The 12,474-nt window shown below is 39.2% G+C and overlaps 1 protein-coding gene across 11 annotated transcripts in view; it reads right to left on the reverse strand.

Moving 5' to 3' along the window:
* The window catches only part of PEX2 (peroxisomal biogenesis factor 2), a 50,908-nt gene extending 38,790 nt beyond the window's left edge, over positions 1-12,118 (reverse strand). For 4 of the 11 annotated variants that reach the window (XR_004627826.1, XR_004627827.1, XR_004627824.1 and 1 more), the window contains exons 1-2: positions 11,359-12,118; positions 9,001-9,031 (exon numbers count right to left, since the gene is read on the reverse strand). The gene's annotated coding sequence lies outside the window, so the exon portion shown is untranslated. Of the gene's footprint in view, positions 1-1,004; positions 4,110-9,000; positions 9,032-11,358 lie in introns of those variants that run through there. The other 7 variants (XM_019803424.2, XM_034668217.1, XM_034668216.1 and 4 more) reach the window with 3 other exon arrangements.
* Between the last annotated feature and the right edge of the window lie 356 nt (positions 12,119-12,474).

Consider the following 12,474-nt stretch of genomic DNA (forward strand, 5'->3'; position numbering starts at 1 on the left):
GAGACAGGAGAGAAAGTGTGGGTGGAGATTTGAGTGTGGGGTCCCTATAGTGGAACTAAGCTACTTTAAGTCTACTCAAACACTAAGATCAGGAAGGCAGTGAACTAAGCAAGAGCAGTAGATCCTGCCCACTTAAAACATGCTCAGCTTTCTTTGTGATAATATAATCTTATTCTCATAGTTTTCCTGTTCCAGCTAGCATGGCTCTTCATTGGTTTTATTCACTGGCATTATGTACATCTTTGGGCTTTCAATCTTTCTATGCTGCAGTCTTCACCATCAGTCCTGTAGTCTCACTGCTCTTCTCAGCTAGTGATTTTCAAACTTGAGCATTTATCATGATCACCTGGATTTCTTAGACTGCAGTGTCTCAGTTTCAGAGTTTCTGAATCAGTAAGCCTCTAATGGAAGCCAAGAATTTGCATTTCTAACAAGCTTCCTGGTAATGTTGAGAATGAATGGGCTAGTCCACTTCAAGGCGAACTTCATCATTTTTCTGGCATATCTACCATCCATATAGCTCTGTGCTGCTGCCAGCCCTCCCACTCATTTCTGTTTAGTTCTCATCCCTATATCCACAGTGGCTGTTACAAATCAATCACTGACTCTGGCTCTCCCTTTCTTCGGTTAAGCAGACCCTGTGAGATTTAAAGACTACTCATGAATTCCACAAACTCTATGGACATCAATACACCTAGCCCTGAGGGGTGCTTGGGATGCAGAGATAAACAAAACATCCTGGTCCTCACTTAAGGACCCTAACCAACGTCCAGTAAGGGAAGCAGGCAAGTAAACAAACAACTAGAATAGTAACAGAGGTATACGGTATCGCAGGTTCTCAAAGATAATATATAACATTTTGAAACTATCTCAACAGAAAAGGAATTCTGAAATCCATTCAAAAAATCATCAATAAATAAGATTATTTTTCTCACTTTTTCTGCAGTTTACAGATTTTCTCTAACTTATATGCATTTATGTAATTGAGGGAAACAACTAGAACATTTTTTTTTAAACCCCAGAAGCAGACCAAAATCCACAAAATTATTTGCCTACAATTACCAAATCATCTCTTTCTTACCTCATTACCACCTCTGGGATAAAGTACAAACTTTTCAGACACAACCTAGCCCAATTCTGTCTCCATCTCTGCAAGCAGACAAGCTACTACTCTCCAGTGGAGTCCTTAATTCCATGCCATCCCTCAGTCCTAACTCTGTGCCTTTTCTCATGTATCTAAAACACTCACCTTCCCTGCCAACTCTTCCCACTGCCCACAACTCTCTGCTCTTCACATTCCAACCCTATTTCAACATTCTCTGTGAAACCTTCATAACTATCTCCAACTCCTATAATCACCACCTTTAACTCTGACAGCAACTGTCTGTGCCACTCACTTGAGCCCTCAATCAACTGTCCTGTGATTTCAGTCATGCCAGTACATCTTTTTTCCCTAGTTTATCTGTAAGCTAGTTAAGGGAAAGTGCCTTATCTTATACTTACTTCTCAAAGCACCTGCCACCTAAAAAGATTCTGATTTCTACTCAGTTTTCCTCATGCAAAATTCTACAGTCATTCACGGTATGTGGGAATATAGCACGTGACTCCTCTACTGTCATAGTGTCCACAACTCTGTATCTTCCCCAGATTTCCTATTCCGTGGTGAGAAAGATAAGGGAAGCTCTCTTATCGTCATTTACCTTTGAAAGGCTCTGACCATATTGGACACAGATAGAAGTCCAACACTACCAGTTCCTTCCTCTTACCTCTCTCACACCCCCAAAATTGGACTGGATAGAATGTTATTTTTTTCAGTTGGGTATCAGATGAAATACATGGCTTGTGTTACTTAGAGGGCTAATTATGCCAATTCATGTATCTTTAAATACTAGTCATAATCAGTTCTGCATTGCAGCTGATGGATATGTTATTAATTATAGAATATACCACAAAAATGGGCTCATAGCAGTTGCTCAATAAATGTTTGTTGACTACGTGCAATGGAATGAGTAGTTTGGTAGCTAACTGGTATACTGACAGAATACTATGAGAGCATCTGGATGAACTGGATGGTGAGGGAAGCCTTCTCTCCCTCAGGTTCCTTACTTGTATTTAGTGAATAACTGGTCTGAGGGAGTGGTTTCTCAGAAGAATCATCCATTGCAAATGCTTCATTTCTGGAAGAATCATACTTAACATTTAGCAAAGATCAGAATTTTTAATGGCTGCCAGAAAAGGAGACTTAACACACTCTCTAACCAATCCAATATTTAATAATCCTTATTATCGAAAAATTCTTTCTTATCCCTTCTGTTACAGTTTAACATTTTTTTTCTTTTCTCTTTTTCTCCCCAGGCCTGGCCTCAGTGTAGATTAAGAACAGCTGGGCTCGATCTCCTCCCTATGTAAGACTCTTTAATGGACCAAAAGACTATCATTAAACTATTCTTCAGCCTTTGCTTTTCCAGATGAATAATTTGTCTATTTTTTTTTTTGTTTCAGGTTTTATTTTTCAACATTTTAGTCATTTTTGTAACTTCTTTCAGTTGTAAACATAGAACAAACACTGTCCATTACACACCATAGTTAAAGTGGAATACTCCTCCTATGCTCTATATTCCTATTTAGGCAACTGTGACAGAGTAGAAAAAAGCATATTTAAAATCAATCAGACCTGAGCTCAAGTTCCAGCTTTGTCACCTACTTGCTATGTGATCTTAGAAAAAGTCATTACCCTCAGATTCTCTTTTCCTTTTTAATTTTAGGGAGAGGAGCGGGGGGGGGAGGGGAGAGAACACGAGCAGGAGGGGCAGAGGCAGAGAGAATCTCAAGCGGACTCCATACTAAGCATGGAGTCCAACACGAGGCCTGATGTCAGGCTTGATCTCACACCCTGAGATCATGACCTGAGCAGAAATCAAGAGTCCTATACTTAACTGACTGTGCCACTTAGGCACCCCTACCCTCAGATTCTTCAAAAAGTTGGAAAGAACAACTACTATACACACAAAGTTGTTGAGATTAAACCAGATAATGTTATAAAAGTGGTCTGGAAACTGGAAAGTATTATTACTGTATAACTGCTGCTTTGGCTAGGGATGGGCATAAGAAGAAAAAGACTCTCTGAGTCGATTTTGGCAAATTTATTTCAAATGACTGAAAGTTTCATTATTACTTATATTAATGCCTCAATCAATCTGTGGTGAAAGAACTTTTTTCCCCAGGAAATACTAACTATAAAATTAAAATATAATTGTGGCAGTTAAATAGTGAACATGATGTCACTATTACGTGTGCGCAGGTGGGGGACTAGATGGGACAGATGGGAAGGGGCAGAGACATGGTTCAGTGGAACACATCACACTCCTATATCTTATCTGAAAGGAGATTATGGAGGGGGAATTCTGAGAGCATGGGGATGGGTTCCAGCATGACCTGCTCCTTTGGTTATTTAACCCTCATCGATATGGTAATGCCTATTATCTGGAAGCAAAGAAACTTCAGGAATGCACACTGATAATATGACTCTAGGGTGCTTTGCTGAACAGGGCATGGTACAGGCAGTCCAGACAGGCATCCAATTTTGGTTCATCACTAACATGTGACACTCCGTTCCCCTTCCTTTCCTTTCTCCTCTTTTGTGCAGATACACTTATTCTAGAATATTGGCTTTAGAGAAGGGCAGGGCCCAGGAGTAGAAGAAACTGGTAAAACAGAAATAACTATAAGCTCAACCAATCTGATCATGGAATTCTTTTCCCTTTGCTGCTACACAACAATATTTGCCCATAATAGGTGTAAAGCGCAGAAAAATATCATAAATACCTTTAAGTCACAAAGTTATTTTCAATATAACATAAGAAATGTGTTTTAGTGAATCCTAATTCTCGACAAATGGCTCAATTTAACTTATATTTTTTGAGCGATTACCAAATGCCAGGAAACCTCCTAGGTACGAGGGATTCAATCCAAAAATTTAACTCTCAGTTCACTTTTATTCAAGCATTTTTACAGAAATAGGATGTTACTATAATCAGGACTAGCCATGATCTCTGAAGCAAAGAAGAAATTTTGAAATGTGAAGACACCATGAAGGATCACAAAACTTCCTAGACAGAAAAGAAAAAAAATGGCATTTAAGACACAAGAACAGGTTGTGCAAACTCCAGATCGTGCAAGCCACGAAACCTGGCTATGGTTTATCTGGGAGATACTGGGATGGGTTCCAACATGGGCTGCCTCCTCAGTGATTTAATCCGCATGCACTGTGGCTGTGCTTGTTACCGGGAAGCAAAGACTCAAGTCATCTGCCATGACTGCGCATAACAGGCCGGCAGGAGAGGCTGGCTGAAGAGTGAACCCACTGCAAAAAGCCCACTGTAGGGAAACCACAATGATTTCAAAGGCATGAATTATCACTGAAGAGAAGAGACATAATGAGATATATTTTTAAAGGATGAATCTGATAGCAGAGTTCAATAAGACTGAAGAAAATGAAGGCTGCGGCTCCCAAAGACCAGTTGATTCCTGCAAAAATGCAAGGCCCTTAATGAAGGTGCTAATAACTTTCTGAAAAAGTTAAAGTAATGACCTGCTTCATTAAGAACTAATCAAAATAAAAAAGATTATGGAGACTTCACATTTTTTAATCAAACATCCCCAACGCTTTTTTTGTAAACCAGTACTTTCTGATTCTGTTACAGTGACTGCCATCCACACCCAATTATTAGCCAGTCTGTTTCTACTTGCCTTCAGAAATTTAGTTTAAGTAAGGTTTAGTGATCCCCATATTATTGGTTCTTGCAGATTAGTATCTAGTTTCACAAAAGTACACTCCAACATAAATAGTCAAAAAAAAATAAAAACTAATCTTTTTCTTTAAAGCTGGGATTGTTCAGAATTGAAATGAACACCACCAGATTTAATTCAAATTGATTTCTCCAGAATGTCAAAAACAGGCAATACCTTTTCCTATTCTGCCATGAAATCTCATTCTTTTAATACACAATTCTATAACCCTTTCCCTTCCCAATCCCCACTTCCCAAACTGTACTAATTTAAGATTCTAAAGGGCCAACCTAGGGGGAAACATTTATGGTCATGTAAAGAGACTTATAAAAATAATTAATTAAAAGTATAATTGGCACTACATAATACGTGTTTAGTGAAGGATACTACTACATTAAGGATATGGGAAAAAGATGCTCGAGGCAAATTATAGCATCTATAGGGTTAGTGTGATTAACTTGTCACATAAATATGTTTAAGACAAAATGATCTAGCACAAAAACTATTAAAAAGGTCTCCTGCTGACATTTTATCACTAGACATGTCATACTGCTTTTCTTTCACAGAAGAAAAAACAACTGAAATTCATTTACTAAGAGCAGCGATAGATAAACCTATCCTTATGTAACTCATCCTTTCTTTTTATGCTTTCCATTCCCCCAAATAAACTGTCATCTATATCACATTCCAAAACAAAACAAATGACTGTATCTTACTAAAGAAGGAAGAATTTTCAAAATGTATTTCAGAGCTTTTACTGAGTATAGTACAAATTATGAATGAATATATTTTATTTAAAACATGTTATTGACAGAAATCTATCAATAATAATGTGAGTATTGTCAAGGGCCTGTCAATATTAATGTAATTATGATTAAGGGGATAACATAGATTTTTAGCTATAATACCAAGTAACATCTCCTACATTGCTGCTATCAATATACACATTATTATTGACCTGTTCCGAGACTCTCAGTACTAGATGTATTACCATTAGGCATTTTTGTCAATGCATGCTGCCTACAAAAACTCTACATTTAAATTTACAGTCCTGTAAACTTTGTCAGCAGAAACATGTGATTCCCAAGTATTCTCTAAGGTATCAAACCCATATATGCACCTACTGCCAGGCTATCTTTTTTCAGATCCACAATAATCAACCAAATTTTAGTATGACAATGTTGCTGCCACACTATCCTGAGGGTTCAAGTAATCAAAATGGATGAGGCAATATATGCATTTTTTCTTTTTAGGTTTGAAAAAATTTTAAACTAATGTTTCCTATTATGAGGTTATGTGAATAAAGTTCTATAACTGGAGATCTTAAGCTTTGAACTACACCCTACTATTTTATTTCCTTTGTGTAGTCAGATAGATTTACTGTCCATTGTATTGAAATCAATACTAATAAATGGGACATGCATCAAAGAGGGATTTAACAGAACACCGATTCCCAGAACACATTTCAAACATGAGCAAAAGAGAAAAAGCTATGACTGAGACCCATTAGGACACTGTGACCTCTGGCACTGTGAATAGGCCTAGAAATCAACAACCAGAAGTTCAAATCCCACTTCTGCCACAGGCTGCTAAATGACTTGTCACTACTCTTTTGTTCTACTCTTTCATCAAATATAAACCAAGTTTCAATAGTTTATAGATATCCAATGTTGTAAGTCCCAACTGTGTTCTTTTGGATACAGACAAGACATGTGAAATTTTAAAATTCTGTGGTGGACGCTAGACTTCTAAATTACTCTTAACTTAAATGTAATCCTCATCAAATCCAAATAAGATTTTTCTTTTTGGGACTGTTAGTGANTGTGAAATTTTAAAATTCTGTGGTGGACGCTAGACTTCTAAATTACTCTTAACTTAAATGTAATCCTCATCAAATCCAAATAAGATTTTTCTTTTTGGGACTGGTAGTGAGTGAATGCACAACAAAATGTTTCTAGGATAAACTTCAAAATCACATAAATTGCTCAAAAAGATGAACACGGATCAACGACAAGTAACTTAACCTAGCAGATGGGAAATATAGATATATTTTTTAATTTGGAGAGAAAAGGGAACTCAAAACAAATACTACAATCATTAAGATTATAAATAGTCTTATACAATTGAGTACCCTCCCTATTTCATTTACTTATTTAAGATACTTATTCAAGTATTTAAAACTAACACCACCGTTTCCCTGTTTTTTTTTTTTTTAAACCTTAAAACAGAATTTCCAATACCTTGGCCTAGTTTTACGAAGAGAAAAGCATGGCACTCATAATCTTTTCTTTCAGAAAGTTGATACTTGAGTCTTTAAGAGAGAAAGCATGTTGTGAAAATAAAAAGCAGATGTTTGAGTGAATATGGGGAAAGACAGTTAAACTGGTTCTGATTAATTCTGTATCTTAGACCAGGTTCACCAACAGGCTGTGTGACTCTGGACAAGTCATTTTCCCACACTATACTCTCTAGCAGTTAAAAAATGAAAAAATAAATTTCAAAAAATCAACTGCAAAAGTCTACCTATCTAGAATTCTTATAAGAACTATTTTAGGAAACTTTGGAAGAGGAAGAAAAAAATAAAAGAACAGCCATTTCCAACTGCAGAAATGATGAGTGTGAAAAAGGCTAGAGAAAGTGGAGAAATCAGAACAGAACACATGAGACAGAGACACAATCACAGAAAAAAAACAGCAAAACATCTATAGACAATACCCACCAACTTAAGAGTTTACGACTGTAGTAAATATATACTACTTACCAGTTATCAAGTGTTAACAAGAGACTATCATAGCTAAGTATACTTTGCAAAATCAAATATTAAATCATTTAATCCTTACTAATATTATGAAAGAGGTTCTTTTATCATTTATGTTTTAAAACAAGGAAACTGAAGCACAGAGAGATTAACTGACTTGTGTAAAATCACACAACTAAGAGTGGCAGAGTCATGCTCCAAACTAGTGTTCTTGACTAACAAGGTGGTGATGGGCCTAAAAGATGAACATAAACACTTAAGGAGGACACCACAGGACGTGCAAATGGGGCTATTTTAAAAGGCTAAATGTTAAGAGATTAAGAGTATAGGCATGAACTACAGCAAAAATTACAATCCAAGGATGAACAAACAAGAGCCATATGAAACACATGAAGCAACTAGATCTTTAAGTACTCTACGAATTTAGAAAAGGAATTTAGAGCCTCAGAAGAGAATTTTAAATGACTTGCAAATTATTGGCAAACATGTTTAATTGCATATTTTATGACATTCAAGACAACATGGAGGGATGCCTGGGTGGCTCAGTTGGGTAAGCCTCTGCCTTCAGCTCAGCTCATGATCCCAGGACCCTGGGATCTGAGTCCCGCATCTGGTTCCTTGCTCAGTGGGGAGCCTGCTTCTCCCTCTGCCTGCTGCTCCCCCTGTTTGCACTCTCTCTCTCTCTCTGACAAATAAATAAATAAATCTTAAAAAAAAAGAGAGAGATAGACAACATGGAAATATATCCACAAAGGAACAGAGGTATTAGCAATGGGCAAGAAGGAAGTACCATGTGATACATTACTATGTGTGAGGCATTATGTTTTGTTCACACTCTATCTCATTTAATCCTCAACACAGTAAAGGCTATCATGTCCATTTTAAGAAGACAAAAGTTAGGCTTGAGAAGATTAACAACCTGTTTAAGGTCAGACTGACAATCAGTAAATTCTGGTAAACAGCAGAGAAACTGTGGAACACACAAAGGAAGTTAGTAAGTAGTATGGAAATGTGGTAAACTTGGAAGAAATTCAATCCCGCAGAGCTCAAAGCAAATTTTTTTCCCTCAAAATCATTCACAAGACCAGACTGCCAGTCAAGCTCCCAGGACTATAAATGGGGAAAAAAGTAAAGGAATGTGGTAAAGTTGCCCATGTTGCCTGGGATGCATCTCGTGTACCTTCTCTCTCCCTGACTCTATAGTTGTCAGAGAACCATTCAAAGAGATTGAATGTCCAATCTGAACAAAGGGAATATCTGGGTGAAAAAATGAGGCGTGAATATTCATTTCACTGTTATGAATACATACTATATGCAAGGTAGAGGGAATGCCCATTCACCTAACACTAGAAGGGAAAAGTTATGCAGAATCAAAACAGAATTACTCTACAGCTCTTCGGGTTTTTGACTTAATAGTAAGAAGACAACGTAACTTGGATGAAATTTTATCTCACCTTATTGACAGGCAGTTAAGAAGGGAGAGGTCTGGAAAAAAAAAAGAAAACATATTAAACAGAACAAAAAACAATATGGAAAGGGCACTTTGGTTGTATAGATGGTAAAAAACTGAAAATAAATTGATTAATAGTGCACAATGGGAAGGACAGAGAGTGTTAGACATCCTCTTCCCTGCTTCCACTTCCATGGAGAGCAATCACAGTGCTGGCATTTACAGTGCCAGGATTACATGGGGCAAATGGAGCAGTACAGAGCTTTTCTCCAGAGGTTTCTTCCACATTCCAAAGGAACTGAAGAGGAACATGGAATGTTTAGAAACTGCTGTCATTTCACAGGAAGGAGGTAAAGGGGGCATCCAATTTGCTTCGAGGTTGCCCAAGATAATCAAGGGAGGAAAAAAAGGAGCAAGTGATTCAGAGCAGAACTTTTGTCCAGAAATAAAGATTGTGCATATGGCATACATCTTCCTCGTGCTACAGGAACCTGAGCACAGTGAAGTGCAAGAGAGAGAAAGAGACTTTAAAATTACCTGATGTGTGAGGAAAACATGGGGTTAAGACTTAAAATGTAAATTTACTAGTAATGTGACATTGGGCAAGACTGTTAATGTCTTTAAGATTCAGTTACAGAATACATAAAATGGAAAATATCTGCCCTCCCTATTGCAAAGATTATTATGAGCTTCGAAAATAAGCAAAAATTTTATGGCTAAAATACCAGGGTAGGAGGAAGAGAGAAAAATAAAGAATTATGATTCTGATCACAAAGAAATTTGAAGTTTGTATTTATTAAACAAATGAAACAATATAGACTTGTTTGTGGCTTTTGTCATGAATTAATAATGAATGTGTCTTTTACTATTAAAAAAAACTACTAATCGAATGAATGCACACTGGATACAAATGTGTAATTTGAAACAGAGTCATAATGCTAGAGGTAAACACTGATAATCTAGTCTAAGATATGGATTTAAATTTAACAGAAACACTATTTTTCAGACAGAACACATAAAACAGCTGCTCTTGTAAAATATGGCTGAGTGTCTGCTTGCTTTGTCTCTCCCCTATGTAGCTCCAGGAAATTTCCATAGGAATTCTTCTTCAGAACAGATTTAAAACCACAGATTGAATGCTACCCCTAATTTCTAAAAATGAAGAGAATAAGGCCACGAGGTAGGACCGGTCAAAGGAAACCAGAGTCAGAACTAGCACTCAATTCTCTTCGCTTAGTCTAATATTCTCTTTCCCGTTACTTCCACTTTCTTCCTTTTTTTAAAGGAAAAAAAATAAAAAATATATAATAAATAAACAATAAGCATAAAGGTACATATATGGGTGTTTTCTTTTTTTTCACTTTTTAAATAATTCCACTATCTCTCTTCTTTCCAGTCTCCTTCTGGCTCAAATCATTCAACTCTAATGTTTCTGGATACAAGTAATTGATAATATGGGCAGATCTAAGAGAAGATAAAGTGGGGAAAAAAAAGTCAGCCATCCCAAGTTTATTTTGTTCAGGTTTAACTAAAAATAACACATTAGGGGAAGGTGTTTAGACAGCGAACTGTGGTGTGGATAAAGTCTGAAACTTCCTGCAATTGCCTGAAATTGTTAAAGTAAAAAATTCTCAAGGGGCATCACAGAATACCAGAACAAGTTAGATGTGGACGTTAAACAACTTGGTGTCGGGAAAAGCCCTTTCACTAAATGTGGTATTTCTGAAAAATGGGACCTAAAGAAATAAGAAACGACTTTTAATTTAAAGCACCAGAAGAAAAATGTCAATTATTCTCACACTCTCAGTTATCAGAAATCAATTTAAATGTAACAAACTTATCGCAAGCAATTACGTACGAACAATCTGAACAGCTCTTCCTCCCGAAGAAAATTAAAACTGCTTCTAAGTTCACAGGCTTTCAAAAATATTAGAAACTTAAGCATCCTCTATTTTTGTACCAAATATAACACTTTATATGAGCCACCCGATATTAAGTAGTTTGGACAGTGCATACTTTTTAAGCCATTCTTAAAAAGTAAATCTCACCACCGACAAGTGCGCGGAAAAGATTTTGAAGTGTTTAGAAAGTCATCTCCGGGAAGGCAAAGGAACTCAAGTTTAGCTGTGTTTGACTTTTTTCTTCTAATGGTGTGATTCTAAGACTATTTTTAGGCGCTCGGGCCTACTTCACCGCCTTTCCCAAATCAGACTTTGATTTGCTTCTTCCAGGAAAACAGGAAGCCAATAAACAGGGAAACTCAAGGTAAGGGCGACAGCGACAACGTCGTGAAACTCCACGCCCTCCCAGCTGTAAGCAAGACCTCAGGTTTTCACTCCGGCTCTCTCGGGCAGACACTGACCTTAGGAGTCTGCGAAACGCCCCCGTTCCACGTAACTTTCTCTGAGACATTCTCTGGGAAGCTTGGCTTCTCCTAGCAGAACCTGGATTACCCAGGCTTCCGGAACTCGCCGGCTTCCGGAGCGACGCAGGACCCGGAAGTGTCTGAGAAAAAAGGGGAAATTAAACCAAGAAGAACGAAGCTTTCGAGCGCGGCGGAAGGCCCGGGGAGGGCCCAGCAACAGGGAACGCCGGAGGGCCGAAGGGCCGAAGGGCCGAAGAGCCGAAGAGGATTCCCGCGCACGGTGATTGGTCGGTCGGCCACTCTGAGGAAAGCACGGTGATTGGTCGGTCGGCCACTCTGATTGGCAGGGCAGTCGCGAACCCGTCAGTCCCAGGTCGGGGCCGCGCGTGAAGAGGCCTCGGTGTGAAGAGCCCGCGGGGAAGCCGGGGGTCTCTGAGGGCAGGATTTTCCCTGCCCTCGGACGGCGCGGCGTGCGGCGGGACAAGCGCCGCCGAGTGGCAGCGGGGCGCCTCCGCAGCTCCCGGGCTCCTGGCTCTCCCAGGGTGGAGGGCTCGCAGCGGGATGGCCTCTTGGGGAGGGGAGCCCTGGGCGAGGGGGGAGCTTCGGGGCAGGGGCCGTTTTGCTGCGCGTGCGTGCCGAGGGTGGGTAGCTTGTTGACTTCTGCAGGCTTAGGAAGGCGGGTAGCCCCGTCCGTTAGCGGTCCGCCCTGCACGGCCTCGGCCGGAGAGGCCCAGCTGGTCGGCTCGAAGCGCTCGTACCGTTGGGGGGTGAGCACCTGGGAGCCGCAGGATCCCTGTGAATCACCCAGGAACAATTAGAAATACGGACAGCCAGGTCGCCCAGCCTTGGGTAACTGAGTCTGAATTTCTAGGACTGGGGCCTGAGGGAAGTTATTTTTTGAGAGTTCACCGGGCAATTATGTGTGGCTGCGTGAATTGTCACTGCCTGCTGCTTCTGTAGTATGGACGGCAGTGTATTGGCTGGAGAGTTTGCTCTAAGCTTTGAAGAGAAGTAGGTAAACCTTCCTGCACATAGTAGGTCTTAAGAACGTTTTAGTTGTCGCTTCACCCCCTTCTTCTCCCCAGGAGCACACCGTCCTACCACCACATGTTC

Source organism: Ailuropoda melanoleuca, chromosome 9 (assembly GCF_002007445.2).
Source record: "Ailuropoda melanoleuca isolate Jingjing chromosome 9, ASM200744v2, whole genome shotgun sequence".
Taxonomy (NCBI): Eukaryota; Metazoa; Chordata; class Mammalia; order Carnivora; family Ursidae; genus Ailuropoda; species Ailuropoda melanoleuca.